Source organism: Papio anubis, chromosome 4, assembly GCF_008728515.1.
Source record: "Papio anubis isolate 15944 chromosome 4, Panubis1.0, whole genome shotgun sequence".
NCBI classification, from domain to species: Eukaryota; Metazoa; Chordata; class Mammalia; order Primates; family Cercopithecidae; genus Papio; species Papio anubis.
Window position 1 is genome coordinate 139,833,798 of NC_044979.1, and position 19,705 is coordinate 139,853,502.

Genomic DNA, 19,705 nt, shown 5'->3' on the forward strand with positions numbered 1-19,705 from the left:
CATTTGAGGCAGAGGTTGTAGTGACCCGAGATGGCGCCACTGCACTCTAGCCTGGGCTACAGAGACAGACTTTGTCTCAGAAAAAAAAAAAGAAGGCCGGACGCGGTAGCTCACACCTGTAGTCCCAGCACTTTCCAAGGCGGGCGGATCACGAGGTCAGGAGATCGAGACCATCCTGGCTGACACGGTGAAACCCCGTGTCTACTAAAAATACAGAAAAATTAGCCGGGTGTGGTGGTGGGTGCCTGTAGTCCCAGCTACTTGGGAGGCTGAGCCAGGAGAATGGCGTGAACCCAGGAGGCGGAGCTTGCAGTGAGTCGAGATCGCGCCACTGCACTCCAGCCTGGGCGACAGAAGAGAGACCCCCCAAAAAAAAAAAAAAAAAAAAAAAGACAATGAAAATTCAGAGTTAGAAAAAAAGCACTCATGCTGAGCATGGCAGCTCACGTCTGTAATCCCAGTACCCTGGGAGAGACTCTGTCTCTACAAAAAATCAAAAAATTAAGGCTGGGCGCGGTGGCTCAAGCCTGTAATCCTAGCACTTTGGGAGGCCGAGACGGGCGGATCACGAGGTCAGAAGATCGAGACTATCCTGGCTAACACGGTGAAACCCCGTCTCTACCAAAAAATACAAAAAACTAGCCGGGCGAGGTGGCGGGCGCCTGTAGTCCCAGCTACTCGGGAGGCTGAGGCAGGAGAATGGCGTAAACCCGGGAGGCGGAGCTTGCAGTGAGCTGAGATCCGGCCACTGCACTCCAGCCCAGGCGACAGAGCCAGACTCCGTCTCAAATAAATAAATAAATAAATAAATAAAAATAAAAAAAATTAGCTGGGCATGGTGGCAAGTGCCTGTGGTCCCAGCTACTTGGGAGTCTGAGGTGGGAGGATAGCTTGCGTCTGGGAGGTTGAGGCTGCAGCGAGCTATGATCACCCCCACTGTACTCCAGCCTGGGTGACGGAGCGAGATCCTGTCTCCAAAAAAAAAAAAAAAAAAAAAGTAAAAGGAAGAAAGAAAAGGATCAACTGAGTGGTAGGATGTCTGGAATTTCTAAAGGATGATTGTCTGAATTCCTGGGTCTTCCCTTAGCCCCAAAAACTAAATGCTGAGAAGGACAAAAACTCCCAATTAAAGGTGGGGCTGCAGGGAGAGAAAGTTGAGAGTAGACAGCAGTTGCTTCTCTTTTCTTTTTTCTTTCTTTCTTTTTTTTTTTTTTTGAGACAGAGTCTCATTCTGTTGCCCAGGCTGGAGTGCAGTGGCACAATCTCGGCTCACTGCAACCTCCGCCTCCCGGGTTCAAGCGATTCTTCGGCCTCAGCCTCCCGAGTAGCTGGGATTACAGGCGCGTGCACCACCATGCCCAGCTAATTTTTGTATTTTTAGTAGAGACAGGGTTTCACCATGTTGGCCAGGCTGGTCTCTAGTTGCAGGAAAACAAGCTCAGGGCTTCCACTGATTCTACAACACTGACAAGTTGTAGAATTATTTCATTATGTGTTACAAACACTGCTGAACACAGCTTCTAATTATTTAATCATGCAACTGGAAACTTCAAAAACTGCCATTATTGATATACATCTCCTACATTGATGGTTTCTCACAGACCCTTGGATTTTAAAAATTTTCTACCTAGGGTCTTGAGCACAGGTCCGATGTCTAATAAACAACTCTAGGCTTCCACAGACCTATTGGTCAGACAGCTCAAGTGGCATAAGACAGTGGTTGTGGTATCAGCCATTGCAATTTGGGTGAGTATTTCTCTTTCTGCTTATCTCTCTCCACCCTTAAAGCTTGAAGTAGTTCCTCTAATCTGGGACAAGGAGGCTGAGAAAAGCTCTCCATTTCTTCATTCTATTTCCCGCTATTAATCCAGGAGCAGAAGTGTCAGAGTGGAACAAGTTCTTAGAAAGAGAATGAGGGCCGGGTGCAGTGGCTTATGCCTGTAATCCCAGCACTTTGGGAAGCCGAGGCAGGATGATCACTTGAGCCCAAAAGTTCGAGACCAGCCTGAGCAACATAGGGAGACCCTGTCTCTACAAAAAATACAAAAATTAGCTGGATCTGATGGCAGGCACCTGTAGTCCTGGCTATTTGGGAGGCTGAGGTGTAAGATTCGCTTGAGCCCAGGAGGTAGAGGCTGCAATGAGCTGAGGCAGCACCACTGCACTCTAGCCTAAGTGACAGAACAAGACCCTGTCTCAAACAAACAGAAAAAAAAAAGAGAGAAAAGGAAGAAAGGAAAGAAGAAAAAAGAAAGAAGAAAAAAGAAAGAAAGAACGAGAAAGAAAGAAAGAAAGAAAGAAAGAAAGAAAAGAAAGAGAGAAAGAAAGAAAGGGGAGGGAGGGAGGGAGGAAAGAAGGAAGGAAGGAAGGAAGGAAGGAAAGAAAGAAAGAAGGAGAATGAGTGAGCAAATTGTATCAGGCAGAGGTAGCTGTAAGGGAGTCCAAAACACTAGCCCAAAAGAGTTTGTTTGAGGTAATAGAAATCTAAGTTATTCATGCTTTCTCTTTCCCAGGCTGTAACATTTCTCCTCCAACTCAACCAGCTCCTTTTCAGTTTTTCTCGTTTTTTTTTTTCTCCTTTTTGAGACAGAGTTTCGTTCTTTTTGCCCAGGTTGGAGTGCAATGGCGCGATCTCAGCTCACCGCAACCTCTGTCTCCCAGATTCAAGTGATTCTGCCTCAGCCTCCCAAGTAGCTGGGATTACAGGCATGCGCCACCACGCCCAGCTAATTTTGTATTTTTAGTAGAGATGGGGTTTCTTCATGTTGGTCAGGCTGGTCTCAAACTCCCGACCTCAGGTGATCCACCTGCCTCAGCCTCCCAAAATGCTGGGATTACAGGCATGAGCCACCGTACCCGGCCTCCAGTTCTTAAAACTGAGGTCACTGTGACCTTCATACTTGGTCTAGAAGAAAACCCTACTCTCTCCCTACCTTGGTGCAAAAGTAGAGGTTTTCTTTTCCTCTTAGTTGTGGGGGGAAAAAAATTGTAATTCTTCAAAAAAGAGCTTTACTAGGAATAAATAGGGGGAGAAAGCAGAAGGAAGCTCAAAGATATAAACCTACGTATTTACAAAGCAACAAACCACTTATATTAAACTAAGTAACAATTGGCTTCAAACTGAGTTGCCTCCGCAGTATCTCTTTTTTCTGGACATTAATTCAAACTTCTCAGTGTTTAGCCTCAGATAAGTCAATGTTATTGTAACTAGTTCTGGCGAAGCTGAGAATCTTTTCCTTCCTTCCCCCCCTCTTCCTTCCTCCCTCCCTCCCTTCCTTCCTCCTTCCCTCCCTTCCTTCTTCCTTCCTTCTTCCTTCCTTCTTTCTATCCTTCTTTCTTCCCTCCCTCTCTCCCTCCCTTCTTTCCTTTCTTTATTTTTTATCGCGGTAAAATACATATAACATGAAATTCACTATGTTAACCATTTTTTTTTTTTTTGAAACGGAGTCTTGCACTGTCGCCTGGGCTGGAGTGCAGTGGCACGATCTCTGCTCACTGCAACCTCTGCTTCCCTGTTCAAGCAATTCTCCTGCCTCAGCCTCCTGAGTAGCTGGGACTACAGGCGTATGCCATCACGCCTGGCTAATTTTTCTATTTTTAGTAGAGACAGGGTTTTGCCATGTTGGCCAGGCTGGTCTTGAACTCCTGACCTCAGGTGATCCACCTGCCTTGGCCTCCCAAAGTGCTGGGATTACAGGCATGAGCCACCGTGCCTGGCCTTGTTTGTTTGAGATGGAGTTTCGCTCTTATTGCCCAGGCTGGCATACAATGCCATGGTCTCGGCTCACTGCAACCTCCGCCTCATGGATTCAAACGATTCTCCTGCCTCAGCCTCCGAAGTAGCTGGGATTACAGGTGCTTGCCAACACACCTGGCTAATTTTTCTATTTTTAGTAGAGACAAGGTTTCACCATGTTGGCCAGGCTGGCCTCCGACTCTTGTCCTCAGGTGATCCGCCCTCCTCGGCCTCCCAAAGTTTTAGGATGACAGGTATGAGCCACCGCGCCCAGCCTATTTTTAATTTTTTGAGGGAGCACTATAGTGTTGTCCACATTGGCTGCACTATTTTACATTCTCAGTGATAGTGCACAAGAGTTCCAATTTCTCCATATCCTCACCAACATTTATTTTCTGTTTTTTGACAGTAGGCATCATAATGGATGTTAGGTAGGATCTCATTGTGGTTTTGATTTGCATTTCTCTAATTAGTGATGCTGAGTATCTTTTCATGTACCTGTTGGCCTTTGTGTGTATATATATATATATATATATTTTTTTTTTTTTTTTTTTTTTGAGACAGAGACTCTCTCTGTTGCCCAGGCTGGAGTGCAGTGGCGCGATCTCAGCTCACTGCAAGCTCCGCCTCCTGGGTTCATGCCATTCTTCCGCCTCAGCCTCCCGAGCAGCTGGGATTACAGGCACGCACCACACGTCCCGCTAATTTTTTGTATTTTTAGTAGAGACGGGGTTTCGCCGTGTTAGCCAGGATGGTCTCGATCTCCTGACCTCATGATCTGCCTGCCTCAGCCTCCCAAAGTGCTGGGATTACAGGCGTGAGCCACGGTGCCTGGCCTTTTTTTTTTTTTTTTTTTTTAAGACAGGGTCTTGTTGTGTCTCCCAGGTTGGAGTGCAGTGGCGCAATCATGGCTCACTGCAGCCTCAAACTCTTGGGCTCAAGCAATCCTCCCGCCTCAGCCTCCTGAGTAGCTGGGACTATATGCTGCCTATCGTTAGAGAGATGTTTATTCAAGTCCTTTGCATTTTTTTTTTTTGACAAAGTCTTCTGTCACCAGGTTGGAGTGTGGTGGCACAATCTCAGCTCACTGCAACCTCCGCCTCCTGGGTTCAAGCGATTCTCCTGCCTCAGCCTCCTGAGTAGCTGGGATTACAGGCATGCATCACCACACTTGGCTAATTTTTTGTTTCTTTAGTAAAGATTGGGTTTCACCCTGTTGGCCAGGCTGGTCTCAAACTCCTGACCTCATGATTCACCCACCTCAGCCTCCCAAAGTGCTGGGATTACAGGCCTGAGCCACTGTGCCCGGCTGCCCTTTTTTGAATCAGGTTGTTTGTTTTGTACTGTTTGAGTTTTAGGAGTTCTCTACATATTTAGGATATCAATCCCTTATCAGGGGTTGATTATTTGGAAATATTTTCTCTCATTCTACGGATTGCCTTTTTAGCCTGTTGGTAGTGTCTTTATTTATTTATATTGAGACAAGGTCTCACTCTGTTGCCCAGGCTGGAGTGTCATGGCGTGATCTCGGCTCACTGCAACCTCTGCCTCCCAGGCTCAAGCGATCTTGCCTCAGCCTATCCAGTAGCTGGGACTGCAGGTGCGCCTTACTATGCCCAGCTAATTTTTATTTTTTGTGAGACAAGGTCTCACTATGTTGCCCAAGCTGACCTTGAATTCCTAGGCTCAAGCGATCCTCCTGCCTCAGCCTCCCAAAGTGCTGGGATTACAGGTGTGAGCCACCGCACCTTGACTAGCTTCCTTCCCTGGGAGGAGCTGCCGAGCCTTTGTTTGTCCTGCAATTTCAAGCCATGTGGATATGTTTCCCATGAGGCAGGGCCAACTTAGGCTCATGCTTACTGGAGACTTGGGAGTTTTGTTGGGGGCTAAAGAGAGAGCGAGAGCCCACCCACTCCTTTTGAGGCAGGAGAATAGGGAACATAAGGCAGAAGAATAGCAAAGGGAATTAAAAGTTGGCTAAAGGTCAGAATAACTAAAAGCAGAGAGCAAAGTGCTTTTACTTTGCTATAAAGCAAGGTGAACAAAAGGAATACAAAAAAGACAAACAAATAGCACCGGGTGTGGTGGCTCACGTCTGTAATCCCAGCACTTTGGGAGGCCGAGGTGGGCGGATCACGAGATCAGGAGATCCAGACCATCCTGGCTAACACAGTGAAACCCCATCTCTACTAAAAATACAAAAGAAATTAGCCGGGAGTGGCGGCGGGCGCCTGTAGTCCCAGCTACTCGGGAGGCTGAGGCAGGAGAATGACATGAACCCAGGAGGCGGAGCTTGCAGTGAGCCAAGATCGCGCCACTACACTCTAATCTGGGTGACAGAGCAAGACTCCGTTTCAAAAAAAAAAAAAAGAAAGACAAAAAATATAAATAAAAAAATAAAAAATACAGCAAGATGAAGGCGGGGGTGAGCAAGAAGCAAGATAAGAAGCAGAGGTTTGGCCAGGCCCAGTGGCTCACGCCTACAATCTTAGCAATATGGGAGGTCGAGGCAGGCGGCTCATTTGAGGTCAGGAGTTCGAGACCACCTTGGCCAACATGGCGAAACCCCATCTTTACTAAAAATACAAAAATTAGGCGGGCATGGTGGCGTGTGCCTATAATCCCAGCTACTCGGGAGGCTGAAGCAGGAGAATTGCTTGAACCTGGGAGGCGGAGATTGCACTGAGCCGAGACTGCACCAAAGCACTCCAGCCTGGGCGACAGAGACTCCGTCTAAAAAAAAAAAAAAACAAAAACCAGGACACTGAACTAATGCTGATCTCATCTGGCAGAGATCAGTCTGCTCTGCCCTCTGAGAGTGGAATACTGTGCTTAATACAGTTTTGCTGCTTTGCTTTGCTTTGCTATCTGTGTGTGCCTTGTCCAGTTCTTTGTTCGGGACACCAAGAGCCTGGAATTGCACAGCACCATCTGGTAACACTTTCCCAGCTCTCCCTTCGACCTGTGCATTTATGCAGCTTTGCCCTTTGTGATCTGTCCATCTTCTCTGGCATCTTTCTCTCTTTTTAACCCACTGTGCAAGTAATCCCAAGGACCTCAGAGATTCAGTTTCATTAGTTACTCCCTAACTCAGCACTTCTCTTTCTTCTATGTGTAAACAAGCTCCTTGTTCTATGTCTGGGATGGAGATGGTGGAGGCTGGGTTGCCAACAGAGGAGATAGGAGGGAAAAGGGGGATTTACTCCAGGTTTTGAGGCCCAGAGAAGGAAGGGTTTGTCGGGGTAGGGAGAGCTGGAGACCAGGGAGTTGGAGGCAAGCCTAGACTCCCCTCTGGTGGCAAGGGAAGGGTGTGCAGGCGCACCAATGAGGACCAGGAGACAGAGATGCGAGTTATTCTCTGTGGGATTTAGCAAAACCCACGGACATATAATTGCTTTTGTTTGTTTGTTTTTTGAGACGGAGTCTCTTTCTGTCATTCAGGCTGGAGTTCAGTGGCACAATTGACTCACTGCAACCTCCACCTCCCGGGTTCAAGCGATTCTCCTACCTCAGCCTCCCGAGTAACTGGGATTATAGGTGTGTGCTACCACGCCCAGCTAATTTTTGTATTTTTAGTACAGACAGGATTTCACCATGCTGGCCAGGCTGGTCTCAGACTCCTGATGTCAAGTGACCCACCCGCCTCAGCCTCCCAAAGTGCTGGGATTACAGGCGTAAGCCACCATGCCCAGCCACAGACGTATAGTTTAAACACGAGAAGGGACCTGCAGATGTGTTTGGTGGTGGCTTAGACACTAGGCTTTGGGTCAGAACCGGTATAAGACAAGTGGAGCAACTGCTGGAGACCTGCCAGCAAGAGGAGGACTATGTTTGGTGAACCAAAACCTCCTTCCAGCCTGGGCGCATTTAATGGCTCATGCCTGTAATCCCACTACTTCGAGAGGCCAAGGTGAGAGGATCACTTGAGCCCAGGCAACATAGTGAGACCCCATCTCTATAAAAAATAAAACAAAAAATTAGCCAGGCATGGTGGTGTGTACCTGTAGTCCGAGCTACTCTGGAATATGATGTGGGAGGATCGCTTGAGCCTGGAAGTTCAAGACCAGCCTGGGCAACACAGTGATACCTCATGGCTACATAAAGTTTATTTATTTATTTACTTATTTATGAGATGGAGTCTTGCAGATATGAGCCACTGTGCCCGGCCCAAGACTCTGTCTCTAAAAAAAGAAAGAAAGGAAGAAAGAAAGAGAGAGAAGAAAGAAAGAAAAAGAAAGAAGAAAGAAAGAGAGAAGAGAGAGAAAAGAAGGAGAAAGAGAAAAGAAAAGAAAAAGAAAAAGAAAAAGAAAAAGAAAAAGAAATTAAAGAGGCTGCTGCGCTCCCGGGAGAGGGACGGCAGTCGAGACGGCTGCTGCTCCGCGGGCTTGCAGAAGGCGGCGCCAAAGAGCACGAAAGTTAACAGCGGCCGCTCGGATGCCTGGAGGTAGCGGGGCCAGGGCGAAGTACCCAGGAGAGGCGGGCTAAGCTGGAGGCTCCTGCAGCGCCTTCTCTTACCGGATGCCGGACCCTGGAGGCTCCAAGCAGCTTTTTGTCTGGGAAATTTCCAGTGGCACTCGGTCCCCAGCCTGAGAACTTAGCACTAGGAAACTCTGGTCTTTCCAGTCTAATGCGTATGCTCTCTTTGGTTAGAAAAGAAGAACCACGTGTCCCTTTTGCATTGGTCGATTGGAAATCAATCTATTATTTATTGCAGGAGCCACCTCAGAATGCCACGAAGAGGTAAAGTTCACCTCTGCAGCGAGATTGCCTAGGTTGGAATCTCTGCTCTACCAGTTACTTTTCACCAGTAACTTTCAGGGTCTTGACCTGTTGCCCATGCTGGAGTGCAGTGATGCAATCATGACTTCACGGCAGCTTCCAACTCCTGGGCTCAAGTGATCCTTCTGCCTCAGCCTCCCAAGTAGCTGGGACTGCAGGTGGGCTCCAGCAAGTCCAACTAATTTTTTTTTCTTTTTTAGAGATGGGGTTTCGATATGTTGCCCAGGCCGGTCGCAAACTCCTGGGCTCAAGCAATCCTCCCACCTCAACCTCCCAGAGCTCTGGGATTACAGGTGTGAGCCACCTCACCCAGCCGCCAATTACTATTTATGTCATATCTGATGACTTAAGGTCAAGTCACTTAACCACTCAATACTTCAGTTTTTTCTTATTTGTGAAAAGGAATAATAGGCCAAGCATGGTGGCTCAACATCTGTAATCCCAGTGCTTTGGGAGGCTGAGGCAGCCGGATCACCTGAGGTCCGGAGTTCAACCAGCCTGGCCAACATGGCAAAATCCTGTCTCCACTGGAAAAAAAACAAAATAAAACAAAAAGCCAGGCGCAGTGACTCATGCCTGTAATCCCAGCACTTTGGGAGGCCAAGGTGGGTGGATTGCCTGAGGTCAGGAGCTCGAGACCAGCCTGGCCAACATGGTGAAACCCTGTCTCTACTAAAAATACAACATTTAGCCAGATGTGGCAGCGTGCGCCTGTAGACCCAGCTACTTGGGAAGCTGAGGCACAAGAATCGCTTGAACCCAGGAGGTGAGGTTGCAGTGAGCAGAGACTGTGTCACTGTACTCCAGCCTGGGCAACAAGAGTACAACTCCGTCTCAAAACAAAAAACAGGCGAGGCCTTGGTGAGAAACCAGCCTGTAATCCCAGCACTTTGGGAGGCCGAGAGGCAGGCGGGATCAGAAGTCAGGAGATCAGAGACCATCACAAGCTGACCTGGTGAAACCCACGTCTCTACTAAAAATACAAAAACTGGCGAGTGAGGGTGGCGGGCGCCTAGCCGATCCCAGCTACTGCAGGAGGCTGAGGCAGGAGAATGGCGTAAGCCAGGGAGGTGGAGCTTGCAGTGAGCTGAGATCAAGCGGACAAATCCGACAAAGTGAACATGGTCGACTCAGTCGGGTGAGATCAGATCGAATTTCGATCGTTCGGCTAGTACCTAGCTCAGAGCTGCGATGAGGAACAAATAAGTTAATGGATGGGGCTGGGCACAGTGGCTCATGCCTGTAACCCCAGCAGCTTGGGAGGCTGAAGTGGAAGGATCACTTGAGCCCAGGAGTTCCAGGTCACAGTGAGTTACGATAGCACCACTACACTCCAGTCTCAGTTACAGAGCAAGACTCAGTCAAAAATAATAATAATAATAATAATAATAATAATAATAATAATGTACAGAAAGTGCTTAGAGCTCTTAAGATCTCACTTCAGGCATCTGTTGCTATTTCACCCCGCCCTACTCTGTGCCAGACCTTGTCCAAGGTGCTGGAGGTCCCAAGCATAGGAGAGCCAGGCAGGTGTGGCCCCATCCCATGCCCATGGGAGCCATCAGGCTGCTGAAAGAAAACAGACATTAAATCATCACACTTGGGGAAGGGTGCAGTGGCTCATGCTTGTAATCCTAGCACTTTGGGAGGCTGAGGTGGGGCAGATCACTTGAGGCCAGGAGTTCAAGAACAGCCTGGGCAACATGGCAAAACCCTGTCTCTACTGAAAATGCAAACATTAGCCTGGCCCAATGGTGTGTACTTGTAGTCTCAGCAACTTGGAGGTTGAGGCACAAGAATTGCTTGAACCTGGGAGGCAGAGGCTGCAGTGAGCCATGATCGAGCCACTGCACTCCAGCCTGGCTGACAGAGGGAGACTGCCTCAAAAAATAAATAAATAAATAAATAAATAAATAAATAAATAAATAATCGCACTTGGCGAATGTATAGTCAACATGAATTTGCAACCCCAAGGTCAGGTGTTTTCTTTACATCAACTTTATTTATTTATTTATTTTTTTTTTAATTTTTTATTTTTTTTTGAGACGGAGTCTTGCTCTGTCGCCCAGGCTGGAGTGCAGTGGCGCAATCTCGGCTCACTGCAAGCTCCGCCTCCCAGGTTCACGCCATTCTCCTGCCTCAGCCTCCCGAGTAGCTGGGACTACAGGCGCCCGCCACTGCGCCCGGCTAATTTTTTCTATTTTTAGTAGAGACGGGGTTTCACCATGGTCTCGATCTCCTGACCTTGTGATCCGCCCGCCTCGGCCTCCCAAAGTGCTGGGATTACAGGCGTGAGCCACCGCGCCCGGCCTATTTATTTATTTATATTTTTTATTTTGAGAGGGAGACTCCCTCTGTCAGCCAGGCTGGAGTGCGGTGGTGTGTTCTCAGCGCACTACAACCTCCACCTCCCAGGTTCAAGCAGTTCTCCTGCCTCAGCGCCCCCAAGTAGCTGGGATTACAGGCGCACGCCACCACGCCCGGCTAATTTTTGTATTTTTAGTAGAGACGGGGTTTCACCATGTTGGCCAGGCTGGTCTTGAACTCTTGACCTCAGGTGATCCACCCACCTTGGCCTCCCAAAGTGCTGGGATTACAGGTGTGAGCCACTTTGCCCGGCCCATGGTTTTCGTTACATCAACTTTAATCCAATTCTGAGGACCTCTGCTGCTAGGCAGGTGGGGAGGATGCTCCTCACTTTGGACCCTGCAAAGAAACCCAACTTGACCATCAGGAATCCTTCCTTAGTCCTCTGTCCATGGTGGTCACCCCAAAGTGCCCACTGTGCAAACCTGTGTGGTCTTGGCATCTGCTGGGTGGGCAGGCATCTCCACCTGGGTCCAGCATCCCTGGGCTTATCCTGCACGTGCTTCCTGTCACCTCTACAGGGTATTGGGACCCTGATACTCTTAGGGGAGGCCATGCCTGGTCATCTTTCCAGATTGCAGGAATATTCCTTAATACATCCCCTCACACACACCAATAGCAAATTTCCCCCTCCTCCTCCTAGGACATAACCTCTCCAATCAGTCCATTCCTTCGTTCAGCAAATGCATCCTGAGCACCTGTTACATGGTCCTGCTCTAGGCACTGGGAATACAGAGTGAACAAACAAAGGTCTCTGATCCGGTAAAGTCTCTATAGGACAAGGGATGACTAACCATAAACATTAACAGTAAGTAAATCAGGCCGGGCGCGGTGGCTCATGCCTGTAATCCTAGTACTTTGGGTGGCCGAGGCAGGCGAATCATGAGGTTGGGAGTTCAAGACCAGCCTGGCCAATATGGTAAAACCCCATCTCTACTAAAAATACAAAAATTAGCCAGGTATGGTGGCACGTACCTGTAGTCCCAGCTACTTGGGAGGCTGAAGCAGGAGAATCACTTGAACCTGAGAAGTGGAGGTTGTGGTGAGCTGAGATTGCGCCACTGCACTCCAGCCTGGGTGACTGTGCAAGACTCCATCTCACAAAAAAAAAAAAAAAAAAAAAAAAAGGCCAAGACGGTTAATTATAAAATGGTCAAGATGGTTAATTATATGTATATGTATTTTAATCCCAATTTTTTTAATTGGGGAAAAATGAGAATGAACTGGAGAAGGGAAAAGCAGGGAGAATGAGAAGTAGGAAGCTCTTCAGTAATCAGGCTGTAGCAGGACAAGCTGCAGACAAAACTTTTCAGACACTGAGTTGTAGAAGGAAGGACTTTATTCAGCTGGGAGCATCGGCAAGCTACTGCCTTAAAATCCGAGCTCCCTGAGTGCACAATTTCTGTCCTTTTTAAGGGCTCACAACACTAAAGATTTCATATGAAAGAGTCGTGATTGATTTGAGCAAGCAGTGGGTACATGACAGGGGCTGCAAGCGCCGGTGGTCAGAGTGAAACAGAACAGAGCAGGGAGTTTCACAGTGTTCTTTTATACAATGCCGGGAATCTATGGATAACATCGGTTTCTAAGTCATAAGTTGATTTTTAACTACTAGGTTTAGGCCAGGCAGGCCCAGGCCCAGTTTTGGGCCTGACGCTGGGCTGCCTGTCTTTGGTTTCACTTCCTTGTTTTTTCTTTTTTTTTTTTTCTTTTTTTTATTTTTTTTTTCTTTTTTTTTATTTTATTTTATTTTTTTTTGAGACGGAGTCTCGCGCTGTGTCACCCAGGCTGGAGTGCAGTGGCGCAATCTTGGCTCACTGCAAGCTCCGCCTCCCAGGTTCACGCCATTCTCCTGCCTCAGCCTCCGAGTAGCTGGGACTACAGGCGCCCGCCACCACGCCCGGCTAGTTTTTTTTTGTATTTGTAGTAGAGACGGGGTTTCACCATGTTAGCCAGGATGGTCTCGATCTCCTGACCTCGTGATCCACCCGCCTCGGCCTCCCAAAGTGCTGGGATTACAGGCTTGAGCCACCGCGCCCGGCCCTTGTTTTTTCTTAAAACAGGTACTGAGTATAAAACAATATGAGAGGGTCTCTCTCTTCCCTCAAGGCAAGAGATGACAGTGTCTTGGACTCAGGTTGTAGTAGTCGAGGTGATGAAAGTGATTCATTTATTGGCCAGGTACAGGGGCTCATGCCTGTAATCCCAGCACTTTGGGAGGCTGAAGTGGGCAGATCACCTGAGGTCAGGAGTTCGAAACCAGCCCGGCCAACACGATGAGTGAAACCCCATCTCTACTAAAGATACAAGTCAGCGGGGTATGGTGGCACATGCCTGTAGTCCCAGCTACTCGAGAGGCTGAGGCCAGAGGATCACTTTAACCTGGGAGGTGGAGGTTGCGGTGAGCCAAGATCACACCACTGTGCTCACTCCAGCCTAGGCAACAGAGGGAGACCTTGTCTCAAAAAAAGAAAAAAAAAAAATCTGGAGTTGAGCAGACAAGTCCAGGCTGGAGAGATAAACGTGGAAGTTAAAGTCATCAGGCAACGAGAGACTAAAGGAGTAAATGTAAATACAAAGAGAAGCAAGGATGGAGCCTGCACACTCCAACAGAAAGAGGTTGAGGAGGAAGGGAGGAATCGCAAAGCAGCAGCCAGGAGAGTGAGGTGTCCAGGAAACGAGCTGCAGAGTGTGTCTCAGGGAGGACGGAGCACTGAGCTCAGCCACAAGCAATGACTGTGGCTGAGAACTGACATTAGGTTTAGCCATTTCTGGGAGAAGCGGGAGTGAGAATCCGACGGAGTGGGTTTAGCGAGACCAAGAGGCGAGTTAAGACTTCTTACAAAAGGCTTCCAGTAGGCTGGGCGCAGTGGCTCACGCCTGTCATCCCACCACTTTGGGAAGCTGAGGCGGGTGGATCATGAGGTCAGGAGTTCAAGACCAGCCTGGCCAAGATGGTGAAACCCTGACTCTACAAAAAATACAAAAAATTAGCCGGGCGCGGTGGCAGGCGCCTGTAATCCCAGCTACTCGGGAGACTGAGGCAGGAGAATCACTTGAACTCAGAGGGCAGAGGTTGCAGTGAGCCAAGATCATGCCACTGCACTCCAGCCTGGGCGACAGAGCGAGACTCCGTCTCAAAAGAAAAAAAAAAAGAAAAAAAAAAAAAAAAAAACCAGTATCTTCTTGTATTACGTTATTAAGTGTGTTTTTTATTTTCTTTCCTTCCTTCCTCTTTTTTTTTTTTTTTTTTTTGAGACAGGGTCTTGCTCTGTTGCCCAGGCTAGAGTGCAGTGGTATGATCAACTCACTGCAACCTTCGCCTCCCGGGTTCAAGTGATTCTTGTGCTTCAGCTTCCGGAGTAGCTGTGACTTCAGGTGCCTGCCACCACACCTGTCAGCCTGGGTGACAGAGTGAGACTCTGTATCCAAAAAAAGAAAAAAGAAAAAGAAATCTCCAAGGCACGAAAATTCAAAGAACTGGACCCCTGAAATCCAGTTTCCAACCCCTCTCCTCCTCCCTATCCCTCACCAGGAGTCTGATGCTGGAATAGGAAAGCCCTTCACATTGAGAACCTCATTTCCTCTGAGAACCCCCATATTGCCTTAGCCCAGGATCCCTTCCCCCCAGGCACTTCCATGAAAACCTCCCCTCCTGCCCACCGGTTTCTCTTCAGGAATATGACAGACAAGGCCCTCTCTCGGAGCATTTCTCCAGTCCAGGGGGCCAAGGCGAGAAACAGGAGCCTGGGTAAGTGGCAGTGCGGTTTGCAGAAAGAGCAGCATGTACTCCACACCCGCGGCTGTCGCCCCTTCTGTACCCACTGACTACTTTGCTTACAGTTCCGTCCCCTGAACAACCATGCCTCCCGGTGTGGGGGGGCTCCCGGCCCCTAAGTCCTCTGGCTTCTACCACAGCGACGATGTGTGGCACTCGCTGTCTTGCTCCACCCGCTCCTTCTCCACCATCAACAGCATCCTGGGCTGCCTGGCTGGCCACGTCGTCCACATGATGGGGGACTCCACGCTGGGGCACTGGTGGCAGTATCTGTGTAACAACGTGCCCTCTGAGCACTCATGAGGGAGGGAGTGGGGCCTCTGAGGAACAAGAGGAGAACAGGAACGGTGAGGAGGCGGAAAACGTCTATCACGCCGATGGGGCAAGATGCCTGGATATCAGGGGAGTGAAGTGAAGGGACGGGACACCTGGGTTTGGGGCAGGGGAAGGGTTGAGAGATGGAGTGTGCAGACGGTGCCTAATCTCAACTCGGAAGGAGATGATCGGGGGCTCTTATGGGAGAGCAAAAGTATAGATCACCGTGACTGGAACCGAGGCTTTGCTGGGGGGTACTGGAGGAATAGAGTTGGGATTTTATCTATTTATCTATTTATTTATTATTTATTTATTTATTGAGACGGAGTTTCGCTCTGTTGCCCAGGCTGCAGCACAGTGGCACGATCTCAGTTCACTGCAACCTCTGCCTCCCGGGTTCAAGCAATTCTCCCGCCTCAGCCTCCCCAGTAGCTGGAATTACAGGCGCCCACCACCACAGCCGGCTAATTTTTGTATTTTTCGAAGAGACGGGGTTTTTATCTTTGTATTTTAGTACAGATGGGGTTTTGGACTTTTAGTAGAGACGGTGTCCCGTCTCTACTAAAAATCCAAAGCCCCATCTCTACTAAAACCCTGTCTCTACGAAAAATACAAAAATTAGCCAGGCTGGTGGCGGGCACCTGTAATCCCAGCTACTGGGGAGGCTGAGGCAGGAGAATGGCTTGAACCTGGGAGGCAGAGGTTGCAGTGAGCCGAGATTGTGCCATTGCATTCTAGCCTGGGCAACAAAAGACTAAAAAAAAAAAAAAAAAATTGTAGGCCAGGCGCAGTGGCTCACACCAGTAATCCCAGCACTTTGGGAGGCCGAAGTGGGAGGATCCCTTGAGGCCAGGAGTTCAAGACCAACCTGGGCAAAACATAGCAAAACCCCATCTCTAGAAAAAAATAAAAAATTAGCCCGATGTCTTGGTGCACTGGTGTGGTGGTGCGCTCCTGTAGTTCCAGCTACTGGGGAGGCTAAGGTGGGAGGCTCACTTGAGTCCAGGAGTTTGAGCCTGCAGTAAGCCATGATTGTGCGACTGCATTCCAACCTGGGTGACAGAGCAAGACTTGCTCTCTAAAAAATAAATAAAAATTTTAAAATGAGTTGTAGAGAAACTAGGATTTAGGGGGTTATGTTGTGACAAGTAGGAGACACCATGTTTTTAAGTTGAGTTTTCAGTTTGTTGGACAGATTCAATTTTTAAAAAGAGCAAAGCCTGCTTTCCCCGGGCTCGGTGGCTCATGCCTGTAATCCCAACATTTTGGGAGGCTGAGGTGGGCAGATAACGTGGGCCCAGGAGTTTGAGACCAGCCTGGGCAGCGTGGCAAAACCCTGTCTCTACTAAAAATACAAAAAATGAACTGGGCGTGGTGGCTCGCATCTGTAGTCCCAGCTACGCAGGAGGCTGAGGTTGGAGAATGGCTTGAGCCCGAGAGGCAGAAGTTGCAGTGAGCTGAGATCAAGTCACTGGACTCCAGCCTGGGCCACTGCACTCCAGCCTGGGTGACAGAGTGAGTCCCCATCTCAGAAAAATGATAATAATAAACAATAAAAATACAAAATAAAAAAGACCAAAGCCCAGTTATAAGATAACCACAGAGACCAGCCTGGGCAACATGGCAAAACTCCATCTCTACCAAATATACAAAAAGTGAGCTGGGTGTGGTGGCTTGCGCCTATAGTCCCAGCTACTCGGGAGGCTGAGGTGGGAGGATGGCTTGAGCCCGAGAGGCGGAGGTTACGGTGAGCCGAGATCATGCCACTGCACTCCAGCCTGGGCCACTGCACTCCAGCTTGGGTGACAGAGTGAGTCCCCATCTCAAAAAATGACAATAAATAACAACAACAACAAAAAAGAACAAAGCCCAGTTATAACAGCGGAGTCAACATGTGAGGTGAGGAGAGGCTAAACTGGTAAGGAAACAGGGAGCTGGCAGTAAAGGAAGTTTGCTGGAGATTGACAATACTTGTTTACAGATTGGTTCTGGAATAACTGGAGATGACCAGACAACTCTGGACAACCACAGAGTGATTCAAACTGAAAATCACAGGGGTGTCTGAACGGGGAATGAGGCAGTAGAGTGGAAAAAGATGTGGATTTCTTTCTCTTTTTTTTTTTTTTTTGGAGACGGAGTCTTGCTCTGTCACCCAGGCTGGAGTGTAGTGGCGCAATCTCGGCTTACTGCAACCTCCGCCTCCCGGGTTCAAGCAATTCTCCTGCCTCAGCCTTCCGATTAGCTGGGATTACAGGCATGCGCCACCAAGCCTGGCTAACTTTTTTTGTGTGTGTGTTTTTAGTAGACACGGGGGTTTCACCATATTGGCCAGGCTGGTCTCGAACTCCTGACCTTGTGCTCCACCCACCTCGACCTCCCAAAGTGCTGGGATTACAGGTGTGAGCCACCGCGCCCGGCCCGAGGATTTATTTCATACTTCTTCTAAATGGGTTAAAGAGATGGGCGGGGGCTTCTAGCGGAACGTGTGGATGGGGCATTTGAAAATGTGTGACTGGATTTGAAATGAGATGTCAGAGCTTCAGACAGCGTTCTGGTATTTATTCTTAGGAGATAAAAGTGGTAAGAGTGACTGGATGCGGTGGCTCACACCTGTAATCCCAGTATTTTGGGAGGCCAAGGCAGGAGGATTGTTTGAGCCCAGGAGTTTAAGACCAGCCTGGGCAGCACAGAAAGACTCAGTCTCTACAAAAATAAAAAATAAGAACTTTGGGAGGGCCAGGCATGGTGGCTCACGCCTGTAATCCCAGCACTTTGGGAGGCCGAAGTGGGAGGATCGCTTGCATCCAGGAGCTTGAGACCAGCCTGGGCAACATGGTGAAATCCTGTCTATACAAAAAATACAAAGATTAGCTGGGCGTGGTGGCACATACCTGTAGTACCAGCTGCTTGGGAGGTTGAGGCAGGAGGATCAGTGAACTGTGATCACACCACTGCACTTTAGCCTGGGCAACAGACTCTGTCTCAAAAAACACACACAAATTTCTTGGCCTTAAGCGATCCTCCCACCTTGGACTCCCAAAGTGTTGTATTACAGGCATGAGCCGCTGCGCGCAGCCATCCTTTGTTTTTGTTTTTTGTTTTTTGTTTTTGAGACAGTCTTGCTCTGTTGCCCAGGCTGGAGTGCAATGGCGCCATCTCAGCTCACTGCAACCTCCACCTCCCCGGTTCAAGCAATTCTCCTCCCTCACCCTCCCAAGTAGCTGAGATTATAGGCGCCTACCACCATGCCCGGTTAATTTTTTGTACTTTTAATAGAGATGGGGTTTTGCCATGTTGGCCAGGCTGGTCTCAAACTCCTGACTTCAGGTGATCCACTCACCTTGGCCTCCTAAAGTGCTGGGATTACAGGTGTGAGCCACCTCACCTGGCCAATGTATTTTTATTTTTATTTTTTGAGATGGAGTCTCACTCTGCCGCCCAGGCTAGAGGTGCAGTGGCGCAATCTCAACTCACTGCAAGCTCCACCTCCCGGGTTCACGCCATTCTCTTGCCTCAGCCTCCCGAGTAGCTGGGACTACAGGCGCCCGCCACCATGCCCGGCTAATTTTTTTTTTTTTTTTGTATTTTTAGTAGAGATGGGGTTTCACGGTGTTAGTCAGGATGGTATTGATTTCCTGACCTCGTGATCCGCCCACCTCGGCCTCCCGAAGTGCTGGGATTACAGGCGTGAGCCCCCATGCCTGGCCTGGCCAATGTATTTTTAAAACAGGAAGTACAGCTCTATGTTAACCCCAGATCTCCACTCCTTGTCCTCCCGACAGCCCTGAAGCCAGTGAATCTACATGCCACATACCAGAAGGGGACCCTGATGGCAGCAGAGACCGCTCAGGACATCATGCTGCACTGGCGTTCCCACGACTGGCCCCTACGCTTGGCCCGTAAACCAGTGGCCTCCCTGCAGTCTGTGGCACGGGAGCTGAGGGGCCTGGCCAGGGGACCCCACATGGTGGTGGTGCTGGGCTTGGGTGCCCATTTTACCACCTTCCCTCCATCCATCTTTGTGCGATGACTGGCAGGGATCCAGGTGGCCATGGCAGCCCTGCTGGCCCGGGAAGCCGGCACGCTTCTGGGTCATCAAACTGGCCACCACCGGCTATAAGTCTGTGTGTGGCAGTGACTGGTTCACCCTCCTGGTGAACCAGCTCCTCCGAGCCGCCTTTGCTCGTCTCCCTGTGGCCTTTACAGGTGACTGGGAAATGACCTCCAGCCTGGCCCTGCCAGACAGCATCCACCCAGGCCTGCTCATTGTCCACAACAAGGTGGACTTGCTCCTTTCTTTCATCTGCCCCACCTGAGTGCATCTGGGGGTCCCAGGGCTGTGCTGATGGGGAAGCCAGTGTGACCATTAAGCCTGGAAGCCTTTTCACTCAGCTATTGGGACCTCTTTTCCTACCTCTGCCTCATGAAGTCCATAAGATCTACCAGCATGAATTGGGATGTGGGGCTGGGGGCCGTGGCTCACACCTGTAATCCCAGCACTTTGGGAGGCCGAGGTGGGAGGACTGCTTGAGTCTGGGAGTTCGAGACCAGCCTGGGCAACACAGCAGGACCCCTTTCTACAAAAAAATAAAATTAGCCCAGCATGGTAGCATGTGCCTGTGGTCCCAGCTACTTGGGAGGCTGAGGCGAGAGGATTGCTTGAGCCCGGAGGTTGAGGCTGCAGTGAGCTATGATTGCACTGCTGCACTTCAGTGTGGGTGAACTCTCAA